At 47.3% G+C, this 14,880-nt stretch overlaps 1 protein-coding gene across 1 annotated transcript in view; it reads right to left on the bottom strand.

Moving 5' to 3' along the window:
* The window catches only part of LOC144826620 (beta-1,3-galactosyltransferase 2-like), a 157,595-nt gene extending 143,786 nt beyond the window's left edge, over positions 1–13,809 (bottom strand). Inside the window, exon 1 of the mRNA XM_078685156.1 lies at positions 13,581–13,809. The gene's annotated coding sequence lies outside the window, so the exon portion shown is untranslated. The remainder of the gene's footprint in view (positions 1–13,580) is intronic.
* Positions 13,810–14,880: the final 1,071 nt, after the last annotated feature.

The raw sequence follows: 14,880 nt of genomic DNA, 5'->3' as shown, positions 1-14,880 counted from the left end.
AGTTACAGAGATATTTAAGTTTAAAATATATAGATGGGGGTGTGGCCAAGATGGCGGCGTGAGCAGATGGTTGCTCCGGAGCTCCCGCGACGGCCCGCTATAGCACCGGCTTTTAGCAGTTTTAGCTGTTGTTGGCCCAAGAACCAGGGCTTGTGCAGTAGTGGTACTGGTGGGGCACCTGCCCGAGGCATTCAAGGAGCCCAGGAGGGCATACCCTCAATGGCGTGAGACGAGCAACTACAAATGCGACTCACCTGCAGAACCGCGCGGAGAGGCCGGGAGACTTCTGACGGGGCAGAGGGAAGCCCAGGTGACGAAGTGGCAGGCCTCATACGTCCTAAGAGAGATGGTACTCAGCGTTGGCGGTCCTGATCCACGAGAGAGCAGTCACAGGAGGCGGATCCAAGGGGCAGCCTGGCTGCGGTCCGATAGCGAAGCTGGGAAGAGACGAATACTCCAGTCTGCCTTTTTGGGAGTGACTCTGCCGAACCCCGCCATGGTTGAGGGCCCGGCAGCAATCCTGGGCCCTACCGTGGAGGCGCGGCTGAGAAACCAGCCACCGTTGTTGCACGGGGCCCGGGTGTTGCACATAGAGATGGGGGCCAGGCGGCCGGCCAGGCGGCCGCTGATGGCTGAACTGCAGAAGTGGAGTTGCTGTGGAGTAGAGTGGGCTTGTTACCCGGGCTCCATTTAAAGCGCGCTGCCCATCGAAGGACCCTACTTGATTGGGACAGAGAGGGTGGAATCCGGCTGACAGCACAGCGGGCAGAGACGCGACCGCCATTTGCTGAGCGGGGCGGGACGAGCTGCAGCCGGCTGGGCACACTTTGGCCTGATCTGGGCCTTACTGCCAGGCGATCCCCTGGGCGGGGAGAGAGAGCGGCCTGCCTCGGTGAAACCCACCACGAGGCCCGATATCGAAGCTCTGCCAGTGCAACGAGGGGAGAACTACCTGCCACCCACGAGAAGCACAACAAGGAGACACCGTCCGATAGGACGCTGATCACGAGCTCTGGGGCCCAGTTGAGCACTCCTGCGTTGGGATCGGCGGCTGATGGGCCCCAGGTGACGTGGGATCGGCACCGCAGGACTTGACACAGAGCCACGGAGACAACGGACCATCTAAGGCAAGTGCCCCCCTTCCTTTTTTCGAGCACATCTACGCGACGGGGGGAGCGGCGAGAGAGATACGCCTGCAGTTGGATGACTCCCTGCCCCACTGGGGGGTGTAGAGGCAAACTCCTGCCGTCGGCACGGCTAGCAGAGACGCGGCTGCCATTTGGGGGAGAGTGAGGGGAAGCAGCGGACTGCGCCAGGCATCCCGGCCGGGTGAGCCTCGGAGTGCAAGCAGAGGATGATCTGACTCGGCGGATCCACTATAGGTGCAGAGCAGCCTGACTTGGCATTTGCCACACGGAGGTGGGGGTTGGAGGCCCAGCCTGGGACACGAAGAGAGCGCCATATACCAATCACAGAGCCACAAGCCGAAGAGGCGGAGGCGGGCACAAGACTGACAGGGGGCCCTGGGAGCCTGGAAGAGCCCCCTCACGCCGGGAAATACGGCTGCTAGGTCCTAGCAGAAGAAGAACCGGCCCCTCGGAGCTCCACACAGTCTGACAGAGACCACAGACGTCTTCAGGCAAGCGCTGCCTAAGGAGCGCAGCTTTGTGGCGGGTAAGAGCGGCGAGGGAGACTACCTCTGCAAACAGTGAGCCATCAGCGGATTTCGGTGTAAGACAGCACGGGGTGAGAAGTTGGGCCTACTAGAGGGGGTACAAGGAGAGAGACACCGGGACCCCTCCGCTAGTGACTGCCCAGCCACAGCACCACCCATTGTGCCCTGTTTCCCAAAAGGGCTAAGTGCAGCGAGAAGGTCAGACATACCAGATCCCAACGTTCCCTGGGGTAGTGGTCTTGGTACCCCGATGGGAACACTGTTAGCTCACAGCTCCTCTGGAACTCAGTAGTTGACGCGATATGTCCTCCTCCCGGGGGCGCTGAGATAAGACACTGAAAGACTTATCGGCGAAAGCCCAGGTCGGGCAACAATCTACCAGCATGGCATCAGGCACTACCCGGCCCACATCTGAGCGACATGATGGGGCGAAACCGATCACCAAGGCATTCTTGGAATCCATGTTTGTTGCGCTAAGGAAAGATATCCAAACACTCAAGAGAGAATTTGCAGAGGAAATAAAGAAGGTCCGCAGGGACGTGGACGGCATAGGTGAAGGAGTCGCCGAGCTGGAAGACAAAAGCGACGGAATGGACACAAAACTAGCAGCGCTGCAGCAGGAGGTTTTCAGGATTAATGATCAGCAGATTGACCTTCAGACACACCTCGAAGATCTGAAAAAACGCTCCAGGTGCCATAATATCCGGATTCGAGGAGTGAAACTAGAAGACGACACAAAGAACCTTTTCAGGTATATGAAGGAGCTATTCAATCACATCCTAGGGATACCCCTAGAAACGGAGCTACGCCTGGACAGAGCACATAGGGTGGGTCCCCCGTGGGCCCCATTGGCTCCGCCACTGGACATTTTGGTCTGCGTGCAAGATCACGGCATAAAAGAAGATACCCTCCAAAAAGCTCGCCAGCTACACCCTCTGACGTTTTGCGATCAGACGCCAGTTCTATACCAGGACTTGTCAGTCCTCACCCTGCAAAAACTTAGAACCTTTAGACCCATCACTGCTCACTACCAACAGCGCAATATTTCATACAGTTGGGGCCATCCGTTCCGTCTCGTGTTCCGCATGGACAATAAACTGTACCAGTTACGATCCCTGTCAGAATCCTGCCACTTGCTGGGGGTGGATCCCCCTACGGAGGAGAATGATACGGAGGGCCCCAAAATGGAAATGGATGACTCCAAGCCCCGATGGCGCAGAAGTCGCCCTAGGAAACCCCCTGCTGCAGAAATAACGAAGGGCCAGCAGACCGCTCTTGAAACTGCCTCGACAGAACTGGCTACATCTCAGCCTGGCTGAACTTTACGATATCAAATGGCTGACTGATTGTTTGTTCTATGCCCTGGGCCGTTGGCGGGAAGGGGGCTTTTCGAATCTTGGTCGACTACCCCAATTTGCCACACTTCCAATCACCTACGGATGATGGACAATATGTTACTGTTCTCCTTTTTCAAAGTTTATACATTTGGGGGGGTTTCAGTGTTCATTGTTCACCTTCTTTTCAGGGTTAGCGTAGGTCTACGTCATCCTGGCACTCTAAGGCAAGAGAATACCCCGCCCCTAGGTAGTATCGGATTCAGCGCCCCACCATTGCTTTTTATGCTGTTACCATTGTGAAGGCCTGCTACCACGCTTAAAATGCTCACCTTAAATGTGAAAGGTCTTAATAACCCGGTGAAGCGCAGAGCGGTTCTTTTGTGTCTGGAACATACCCAAACGGATATCTGCCTGTTGCCGGAAATGCACCTCTTGTCTAAAGATTATCACCGCCTCCGGTCCCAGAAGTTCCCAACTCAGTTTTTCTCCTCAGGTCCGACTAAAACAGCCGGGGTTGGTATCCTGGTAGCTCAGCGGTTTAAAGGGGAGGTTTTACACAAAGAGGCCAAGATAAAGAGTAGACTATTGACTTATAGATTTTTCATAGGTAGTTTAACACTCACCATTGGCTCAGTGTACGCCCCAAATGATGGCCAGGAACGATTCGTACACTCCGCTCTTATGGAAGCCACAGCCACGCCCGATCGCCACATTCTTCTAGGGGGAGATCTGAACCTGGTTCTTGATAACACCCTAGACAGATCATGTCAATGAACACATCAGACAGGCGCCCTTTCCGCAGAGGGTCTGACCAGTTTACAAGACTTAAGGTTCAGCGACCTATGGCGTAGCTACCACCCCCAAAGCCGGGAATACTCTTACTACTCGAGTGCGCATAAAACATACGCCCGATTAGATTACCTGCTGGCATCCACGCCCGTACACGTGCTAACGACAGAGGTAGAAATAGGAGTTGCCTCTCTCTCAGATCATGCACCGGTAACAGCTGTTCTTACCCTCCCACATATACACCGGCCCTCTAGGACATGGCGCCTCAGGTATATACTACTGCATCACGAGGAAGTGGTTAAGCAGGTACAGCCCGCCATCACTGACTACCTCTCTCACAATGCCAACACTGACACCACCCTCGCAACACAATGGGCGGCACTAAAGGCAGTCATTAGGGGGGAGTTAATAGCCATCTCAGCTGCAGACAAGGGAGAGCGTAGGGGCAAGAGGAAAGAACTCACCCAACAAAACAGAGTGCTGGAACAGATGCATCAGAGAACGGGAGCTCCTCGAGTGTGGAGGCAACTTAAGGCAGTGCGCCAACAACTCGTGGCACTCGACCAGGATAGGGGGCGGAATTCACGGCCTTGCGACTGCGGCACGCTTATTATACAGGGGGAGATAGGTGGGGGTGACTTCTTGCTCATAAGCTACGCAAGACCAGTAAAAAGCAGAGGGTTCAGGAAATTCTCCGGAGGGATGATGAACGTGTCTCGGAGGACAGGGACAACCTCTATGCCAACTCTCCACTAGAGAGCTCAGTTGGGGCAGCCTTCCTCGACTCCATCCCTCTACCGGCTCTGACTAAAGTTCAAGCCGACTACCTTGATAGAGACATTCAACCAGAAGAAGTCATTGCCGCCATTGCGCACCTCAAACCAGCGAAAGCATCCGGGCCGGATGGCTTCTCTGCTGTTTTTTATAAAAATGTGCCCAGATCGCCCCTCTCCTCACTCAACTTTTTAATTCCTTTACGGAACCTGGTGCGATCCCGTGAGATCTCCTGGAGGTCTCCATAACGGTGATCCCCAAACCAGGAAAGGACAAGACTCAGTGTGGGGCATATCATACTATCTCCCTTCTTAATATAGATCTTAACTTATACACGGGGATTCTGGCCGCCCGCCTTGCGCCTCATATGCCTGATCTCATTGATACAGATCAGGCGGGCTTCATCCCTGAACGTCAAACCTCTGACAACACGAAACGAGCACTGCACCTTATAGAAAAAGCCACACGTACACAGGGAGAATACATGATGATCGCTATTGATGCTGAAAAGGCGTTCAATGGAGTCCACTGGCCTTACCTGGAGCAAGTTCTAGAACGAGTGGGGATGGGCGAGAAATTCCGCATATTTGTCTTGAATTGCTACACATTCCCGATGGCTACAGTTCACGTAAACGGACACACATCTTCCTGATTCACCATTAAGAGAGGTCCAAGGCAGGGGTGCCCTTTATCGCCTCTCCTTTTCGCTCTTTATATGGAACCACTGGCCCAAAAGATGCGGCACAACCCATCAATCACCGGGATCTGATTTGACGGTTATACCCATACGATCAGTCTTTACGCTGATTATGTTTTGATTTCACTATCTAACCCACTGGGCGCACTACCGGCATACCTAGGGGACTTGGATCTCTTTGCACGGATTGCCAAATTCAAAGTGAATATGGACAAGTTGATTGCCCTAGATCTATCCCTAATGCGACTCACCCGTGAATATCTTCAAAGCCTGTTCCCCATTCAATGGGCAACATATGCAGTCCCGTACTTGGGGATCCAGTTGGCCTCCTCTCTTTCGAAAACAGCTACCACTAACTACGCGCACCTGTAACAGAAAATCCGGCGAGAACTGAGACAATGGAAGCATTACCACATATCGTGGCTAGGCAAAGTAGCTCAGTCAAGATGACCATTCTGCCTCAGATCTTTCATTTATTTCGTACTATCCCTCTTAGGCCACCTTCAGGCTGGATACAGCAGACGCAATCACAACTTGCCCAGTTCATCTGGAATGGCCGGAAGCCGCGCCTGAAGCAGAGGCTGATGGCACTCCCCCTGGAGGGAGGTGGACTCAGACTCCCTGATTTACAGCTCTACTTCCAGGCAGCCCAACTGCGCCTACTGGTTGAGTGGGGTTGTTGGGAATCGGAAAAACACTGGTTATTCCAGGACCAGGCAGTGGCTGCCAGGCTCCTACAGGAAATCCCCTTTCTCCGCAAACAACATAGGCCCCCTAATTTATATGCTTCACATATTACGCAAGTCCCCATGGAGATATGGGATCAAACCAACCTTAAACATGAACTTACTACTTTCCCATCTCCGCTCACTCCGTTGATGGACAACCCAGATTTCAACCTGGTATGGACATGGTAGTCTTTGCAAGATGGGACCCGCTGGGTGTTGATTCCTGTATCACATGTATACCACAGAGGGAGTTATCCCATTTTACCAATTTAAACAGGAGCATGGGATGCCTGAAGCGGAGAGACTTCGGAATTTGCAAGCATGACACTGGGCGCTCAATGATCAGGTCCGCTTATTGTGGGAGTGCGACCATATCCAACCTTTTTGGAAACAAGTGCTGGACAAGGTGGATAAACACTTTGATACAGAAATTCCACGTTTTTCTGCATATGTTCTTTTGGGCCTCCCAGACCCCCTGACCTATCCACTACGCTCTCGTAGAGGCCGCCAGATAGCAATTGCGCTGGGCTCAGCGATGCAAAATATACTCACACACTGGCGTGCCTCCCACATCCAACCTTCACAGGCTGGGTACACCGCCTGTGGCATGTACTTGGAATGGAGAAGCTAACACTGACAACAGCGGGGGAGGGATCCAAATATGTCGAACTATTGCAACCCTTTCTATCCATGTTGGCCTCTGAATTCCGGGAAGTTACTTGCCCCCGATATCTCTGCTTACTGTGCCTCTCTGATACCCAACAGACGGAATAGAGATTGAGACCAAGTATAGTTTAAATAGCTTAAGTGGTGGACTTGGAACACAGGTGGTGGTTGGGAAGGGGAAGGGGAGGGTTTATTATGTTTTCGCACTGTTATGTTTCTTCGCGCTAATTATATTTCATGTAAGGTTTTTCTAATTTGGCACAAACCCATTATTGTACTAACGGATCTGGCTTGTCCCTTCAGGGTCATGAATTTAGCAATGTTAACGACACGGCGGCTAAACCTGCATGATTATTTTTGTATGTGATAAAAACTTCAATAAAAAGATTTAAACCATAAAAAGTATAGATATTGGGTAGACCAAAATCTTACGGAAATGCGGCTGAAATTTAATTAGCTGCCAACACTTCAACCAGGAAGTGTTGGCAGCCATCTTAGTACTCGGTTGAACTGAGTCCCACAAGAAATATTAACAATAGAAGAGGGGGCAGGGTAGAGACACACTGACCCCCTAGGCCTCTTGGTGGGTCCCACTGGGACCCCTCAGGGCCAAAAAGGCATTTTTGGGGGGGAGAAATCAGTGGATCCCTCTGAAAAAAGAAAAAAAAAAAAGAATGGAATCCTGCTCTTCATTTTCTGCCCACTGGTGAGCCAAGTCCTGGGGGATTTTTTTTAAATAATGGGAGGGGCGCATGGGCTCCCCCTCCTGGGGATCATTATTTTCCGGGGCCCACGACCTTCCTGTGGCTTCTTAAAATTTGAATGTGGGGATGCCCGTAACGCCTCCCCTACTGCCCCAGGGACCACTACTTCTCTGGGGATTATTACCTTTCCAATGAGGAGCCTCTTGGACCCCCTCAGCCACAGGGACTGCTACCTCCCTGGGGCTTTATTGTAAATTATTGTGAGGGGTTGCATAGATGCTTCCGAAGCCCCAGGGTCTGCCAGCTCCCCAGGGCTTTAATTTATTAAAAGTTGGGGGACCACATGGACCCCCCAGCAGCCCCTGGGGCTGCCACCTCCCCGGGGCTTTATTTAGATTTAGTGTGGGGAGTAGTAGTGCCTACCCGCAGCTCAGGGGACCACCACCTCTCTGGGGCAAATACAAAGAAAAGAGGGAGGCCGATGGGCCTGGCGGAAGCACTGCTCATGCCAAGCCATAGCAAACAGTGCTACACTTTGAGCAAGCAAGTGCATTTTCCTCTTGCTTGCTCGAAATGGTGCACAATTTGCCTTTACACACAGGGAGCAGCATGTTAGCAGCTCCCAAAAGGTAAAAGCAATGCCAGCTCCTGCAGGACATGGGGAGCCATAAAAGGCAGTGGGTGCCCTGGATGTGGGGGTGCCATGGTTGGGAACAAGGCAAGCACACTACAGACCGGGCCTCAGGGATTTGAGTCCCTGGAGCTGAATACATCCCAGGAGGGGGGCCATGAAGCCCCCCGCCCTTGTTTCATAAATACATTTAAAACAAAAATAAAGGGTAGGCCCGGGGGATGGGGTCCCCGGGCCAAAAATTGGTCCAGGAAATGGGGGCCATGGGGCCCCTTTCTGTTTTTTTTTTTTTAAAGAAACGCCGGGCCCCAGGGGATGGGGTTTCCAGAGCCGTAATCAGCCCAGGGAAGGGGCCACATAGCCCCCAACCCCCATTCTTAAAATGTCTGGCCCTGGGGGAAGGGGTCCCTAGGGCCAAATATGGCCCAGGGAAGGGGGACCACATGGCCCCCATTCCGTTATAGTTAAATAAAAGAATATTCTACCGGCACGATGGAGGAGGCCCAGTCTCCTTTCTGTAACCTTTTCAATCGCACCTCCTGCTGTGTTGCTGTTTGGGGGATGAAGTCTCCTTGGCCGTTTAGGGACCTTAGGGGCCAACAAGACCTCCTCTTACCTCCAGTAAGTCCCATGCGGCAGGATTTCTGAAAAGAGGTCAGATGCCACACCTACTTTCTCCACCACTCTGCAAACGCACCTCTTGGCGCACTGCTGATGAGAGGGATGACGTTCCCATGCATCCTGAGGGCCACAGGACTAAAGTGGACTTTTTCCCTGAACCAGTAGTGTGCCAGGAGCAGTATTTGCAGAGTGGTGGGAAAAGGGGCCCGACCTCCAATAACCTCTTAGCAATGCAGCAGTGTGGAACTTACTGTAGGTAACAGGAAGGGTAGTTAGCCCCCAAGGACCCTCAGGAGTAAAGTGGACTTTATCCCCAACAAGTGGGGCATCAGGAGATGCGTTTGCAGAGTGGTAGAAAAAGTTGGGTTGGCCTCCAAAGACCTCTCAGCAATCCCACTGTGTTGGGCTTACAGGATGTATCAGGAGGGATTGTTGACCACAAGGACTCTCTGGAGCCAAGGTGACTTCATCAAACAACCAGCAAGGTGCCTGGGGGTGCGGTTGCAGAGTGGTGTAGAAAGGGGGTGTGGCCTCCAAAGGCCTCTCAGCCCACTGTGTGGTCCTTATGGTAGGTAACCGGAGGGATTGTTGGCCCCAAGGACCCTCTGGAACTAAAAGGACTTCATCCCCCAACCATCAGTGTGCCAGTTGTTGTTGGCCCCCAAGGACGTCCATGTGGGCCAACTACCCCTCCTGTTACCTTCAGTAAGTCCCACACCCTGGGATTGCTGAGAGGTCAGCATTTGCGATTCATTGCAAAATAGTTCCTAAGTATTTATGACCATAGATATACAAATTTGGATTTTCTGTAATATCTCCAAGACTACTGAATACTTTTCCATCAAATAACAAAAAGAGTGCTTTCTGGACCAAGAGCTACATTTCTGCCAAATTTGGTGTAATTCTGTCCAGCAGTTTGGACTGTAGTTGTGCCTAAAGCCTCTATAGAAATTAACATGGAAAACACACTTTTTTTGACCCCCTCCCCCTTTTTCTCATCCCCTGCTTTACAGATCACCCTGAAATTTGACATGCACAACCAAAATCAAGGGTGCACTATTTTGGGGAAATTTCTTGAAGATTCGTCAAACAGCCCCTAAGTTATAGGGAAGTCAAAAAACAAATTTCCTAGGTCATAACTATAAGTACCTATATATATATATATATATATATATATATATATATATATATATATATATATATATATATATATATATATATATATATATATATATATATATATATATCCAACAAGAAACTTCACTCCAGCCAGGAAACGAAGAACGAGCCACACCGATCCACTAAATTCAAAGTTAAGTTTTAATCGGGTACAACAAACAACGCGTTTCGAGCAATCCTGCTCTTGGTCACATGACCACCCTTCCTGGTCCGGAAGTATAAATGCATTTTTTTCTCTCTCACATCATCACGTGTAGACAGACATACAAATGAAAAAAAGACTCAATATTAAATGCATTTTGAGTCATAGTGCTTGAAACAATTATTGTGAAAAGAAAATATAACAGTGATTTCATAACAATAATTACTTATACATGTTAAATGTCAGTGAGAGATTGTTAAAAGACCCACAGCATAATAATGCAACAGTTGTGATACTTTATAGGTGCAGTACCTTCAATCAATGTGTGGCTATATTCTTTAAGAAAAGGTAATGCAAGTCAAGTGCAATAAAGTTTGAAAAGATGATTTTTCAGTCATGACACAAAGAAAAGAAGAACAATATCATGGGTGTAGTACCTCTTACTGTCTAGTGTCTCTTATTGGCAACTCTTGATATATATATATATACCGATAGATAGATAGATAGATAGATAGATAGATAGATAGATAGATAGATAGATAGATAGATAGATAGATAGATAGATAGATAGATAGATAGATAGATAGATAGATAGATAGATAGATAGATAGATAGATAGATAGATAGATAGATAGATAGATTTGTGCATTATTTTATGCCTAACATGCATATCGTTCACTGCATAGTTTTCATATACAGTTTTTCATTAGATGGTTATGGTTCGCGGCTTATTTTATTTACTATCACAATATGTAAATATTAAAAGAATTGCATCTATAAATGGTTCACTATTAAAATATTGAGGAAAACATTAAAACAACTTATAAAAATACTCAATTAAATTGCCTTTTACATACAGCAACACCTGAAATTCTGAAGTTCTCTCTATCTATACTTGCACTATGGAACTTTATGCAATACAATTTTATATCCCTTTTTCATTTTCCTTATACATGTATACCATTCCTATATAGGTATGTATCTACATATTTATGACTTTATTAGAAAGAAAGAAAGAAAGAAAGTAAGAAAGAAAGACCCAGAGTGAGGAGAAGAGAAAGAAAGAAAGAAAGAAAAGAAAGACAGACAGAAAGAAAGAACATTCAACCACCTCCAACTCACTACTCTATGTCTCATCACATACCTCTCTCAATATATCCTGTATCATCACTCTCTGACTCATTATAAACCCCATTCTACTGCTATGGTCTCCCTAATATGTTTTGTTGGCTCCTCCCTCCTCTATCCCTCTTTGACCCATCCCAAACCTCGATTTACTACTATGATCTCCAAAATAACTCTTTCTAGACTCTTCCCTCCTCTAGTCCTCCTTTGACTCATCCCAAACCTCATCTGACTAATATAAACTCCCAAATAACTCTATCTAGACGCTTCCTCCTCTTTCCCTCTTTGCCTCCTCTATTCTGTTCAGTCAAACTAACAGACTCCCATATCCACCACCAAATGAACAACTTATATTTACCTATACTAATCCACCACTAATCCTTTGGGTTCCAGAGTAATGTGTTTATTTCTTAAAAGTGCTGCAACGCCTCGTCAAGGGTAGTAAGTACTATATATACATATATATATATATATATATATATATATATATATATATATATATATATATATATATATATATATATATATATATATATATATACATATATATATATACATATATATATGTATATATATGTATATATATATATATGTATATATATATATAATTACAATTACAATAACATAGCTTAGCATAGCATAACATAACTTAGCATAGCATAAGATATCCTAACATAGCAGAACATTATATTTAAATGGGCTTGTTTCCTTCTTGCCCGCGTAGGTCCTAGACAGTGTTTGTATGGCAACACAATCGCTGACAATACTATATCAATGTTCTGAGTATGTATTGTGCTGTTTCTTTCAAGGACGTGTTTCAAATGTTCACAAGAAAATATGTGGAAATGAAAGCACTGAGTTGCGAGCTCTTAGGACTTCGATCAGCTGATAATGGTTTACGAGGTTGTACTTAACTTATGTCCGTATTTCCTGTTTCTTTCAAGTGATTCCGGGGAACGAGTTTCATTACATGGCGATGAGGTGACGTGCGCTGGCTCTCCGCCATCCTGACCAATAGGATCTTCATCTATTCTCTAATATATATTTTTCCCTTCAATCCCTAAATTATGGAAAAGGGTACCTTGCTTATTTGCCGGATAAGACCCCCACGTGGAATTAAATAAGAGTCACATATTTCCATCATTGAGAGTATAGAACCTACCTCAGGATGGGTAAAGGAGAATGAAGAACCGAATGTGGTGGACATAGCCAAAGTGGGTGATAAATTTTGTGAAGGCACATCGAAAGAGAAGAAATTGAATATTAACAAAGACAAACCACTGGGAAGTTCAAGTGTTACGGTTGTGGATGTGTTTTTTACAATTCCAAAAGCACAAAACTTTGTGTTTGTTATTTTACTGATGCTATTGCAACTTGTGGAACTCACTCCCGCTGTCATTAAGGCAATCCAATGAGCACCTTCAATTCAGAAAATATTTGAAAACTTTTCTGTTTGGTTCATTTTAATTAGCCCCTCTGCTCACAGTACTTTTAATTCTTTGCTCCTTTATCAGTTTCTGTACCGGTTGCTACAGCGCGGAGATACTCCTCTGGGAGTTTATTCATAGCGTTATATAAACCCATAAATAAATAAATAAATATTATTTTGTTTTTTTGTATTGATGCTATTAGTATTTTAAATTTTTTATTGATGCTATTATTTTGGTGATTTTTATTGATGCTATTAGTTTGCAGTTTTTTTTTTATTGATGATAACATTTTAAGACACATTTTTCTTCTTGCACGCCCTGTGGCCAGCATTGTCATGCTCTTAAAATGTACAGGCTTGAGCCAAAGCTTCAACTACCAGGCCAAATGTCATTCATAGTTCAGCTCCTCAGGTGTGCGTTAGTAGACCGCCAAACCCAAAGTGCAAATAAGTCCATGTTTCCATGTGCAAGAAAATGCCATCCGAAGCAGTGGGAATCATAGAACGAAGGAGCAGCAACACAGCTGCGTTTCTATTGAATTTAGACTGGCGTCCGTGCTATTTAAGGTAATATGAGCTCTTTTAACGCAAAGTTTTGTAGGGAAATATTTGTTCTTTGAGGTATATCAGTGCAGATTGTCAAGATCCTTGAAACTGGCAGGGATCGGGGTTCTCCTGTTACATTTAATATGAAAGTGGTTTAACAAACAAGACAAAGGATCCAAAAGGCATTTAAAATCATTGTAAAGGGGGCGATTTTTTTTGTTCTGTTACGGTCAGAGCATGGCAAGCGCAGCGAACACTTTAGACTAACACCCGTCACAGAATAACTAACATTAAGGGCTGTGCGAAATTCGCGTAATTCCCTTTCACGCATTTAATTTTTCACCTGGAGCTAAATACCTCCGATCACGAGCCCCGCGGCACGTGCGTCTAGTCCCTCGGCCAAAAGCACACGTTCACCCGCCGGACCCACAATGTTAGCCAAAGCGCTATCAACCCGCAGGACTCAAATATGAACAGGTAGCTACAAATCAATTTATAATTAATATTATTGGGCGAGGCGTCGTCTGCCTTCCCTACCTGGCATCTCAAGGGCACCGTGAGGTCGTTGGTTGGCAGCGGCCCAGGGAGAGGGCCTCGGTGTGCTCCAAGAGGTAGCTCCGCGCAGGTCCCTCCTTCCTTCCTGCCCTTCTCACAAGGCAATGACTCCGACAAGCCTCTTTTTTTCCCTCTTATCTCTGACCAGTCTATTTGCAGATACATAATTGTTCAATGGCACCTGCCAGGGACACACCTTACCAGGGAATACAGGACTGTGCCTGTCAGTCACGGAGTGCTACCTGGGTTTTTGCCCGCCCTGCATACGTGTATAACACCATGCGTGGGTGTAACATGCCTCGCCTGGATGTAGCAGACCTTCCATGCTTGCAATAGAGCCATGTCTGTGTGTATCACACCCTGCCTGGGTGCCACAGACACTGCCTGCTTCTACAAGAGCTCTGTCTCTGTCTAGCACGCGCTGCGTCTTTGTAACACACCCTGCTTGACTTTAAGGCCCTGCCTGGGCATTAAAGACCCAGCCTACCTGTAGGGGGGGAATGGGACCAAAAAAGAGCCCTGGCACCAAATTAAACGCGGCCCCTTTTAGCCAATCAAACGGTCCACATTTGCAAATCATGGCAGTTTTGTACCTGCAGAGGCACGCTGTATAAACCTTTTGCAAGGCATGACACACTGAATAGATTTGTGCTTGCTGCAAGCAATGTTTGTGGTAATATCAGAGAAATCACCAGACATTGGAAGTTGTGTGATGGTGGGGCTGTCCCATACCTGTTGACTTTAGACCGTATATTGTATTTGTGATGATTATTGTTTTGGATCCTATCTCAGGGCTATGGGCTGGTGTGGTTATGGGTTATCTCGAAAATAGCTGTGATTTCACCTCAATTCTGAACTGTAAATGCTCTTGCGCGCTTCAATTCTTTTTAGGTAGTGTGTCCCAGGGTTTGTCGGATTGTACTGAGAAAGCGATGTCTCCAATGGTTTTTTTGACGATCCATTATGCAAAGCTCAAGCGCAGTGCCCTAGTTTGTTTGCATTGTTTGAATTTAATTTGAATGCATAGTGTTCCTTTTCGTTGTGAGGCTGTGTGGATGATGCAAAGTACCTTAACATTGCTCACCTTGCTACAGGTGTCCAGTGAAGTGCTTGGAAGATGGTGTGAGGCGCTCTCAGGGGTGGAGCTGGAGAAACAGTCTTGAAGTAACATTATGGGTTAATTACATTTTGCATGTGATGAAACTGGAGGAGCAAAAATATAGGCAGGTGACATAGTTGAGTTTGGAGATTGTAAGCGTAAGGCTGGATTGTAGCTTCTGTT

Source organism: Lissotriton helveticus, chromosome 1_1 (genome assembly GCF_964261635.1).
Source record: "Lissotriton helveticus chromosome 1_1, aLisHel1.1, whole genome shotgun sequence".
NCBI lineage: Eukaryota > Metazoa > Chordata > Amphibia > Caudata > Salamandridae > Lissotriton > Lissotriton helveticus.
The sequence above is the reverse complement of the archived record's forward strand: the minus strand, read 5'-3'. Positions and strand labels throughout refer to the sequence as shown.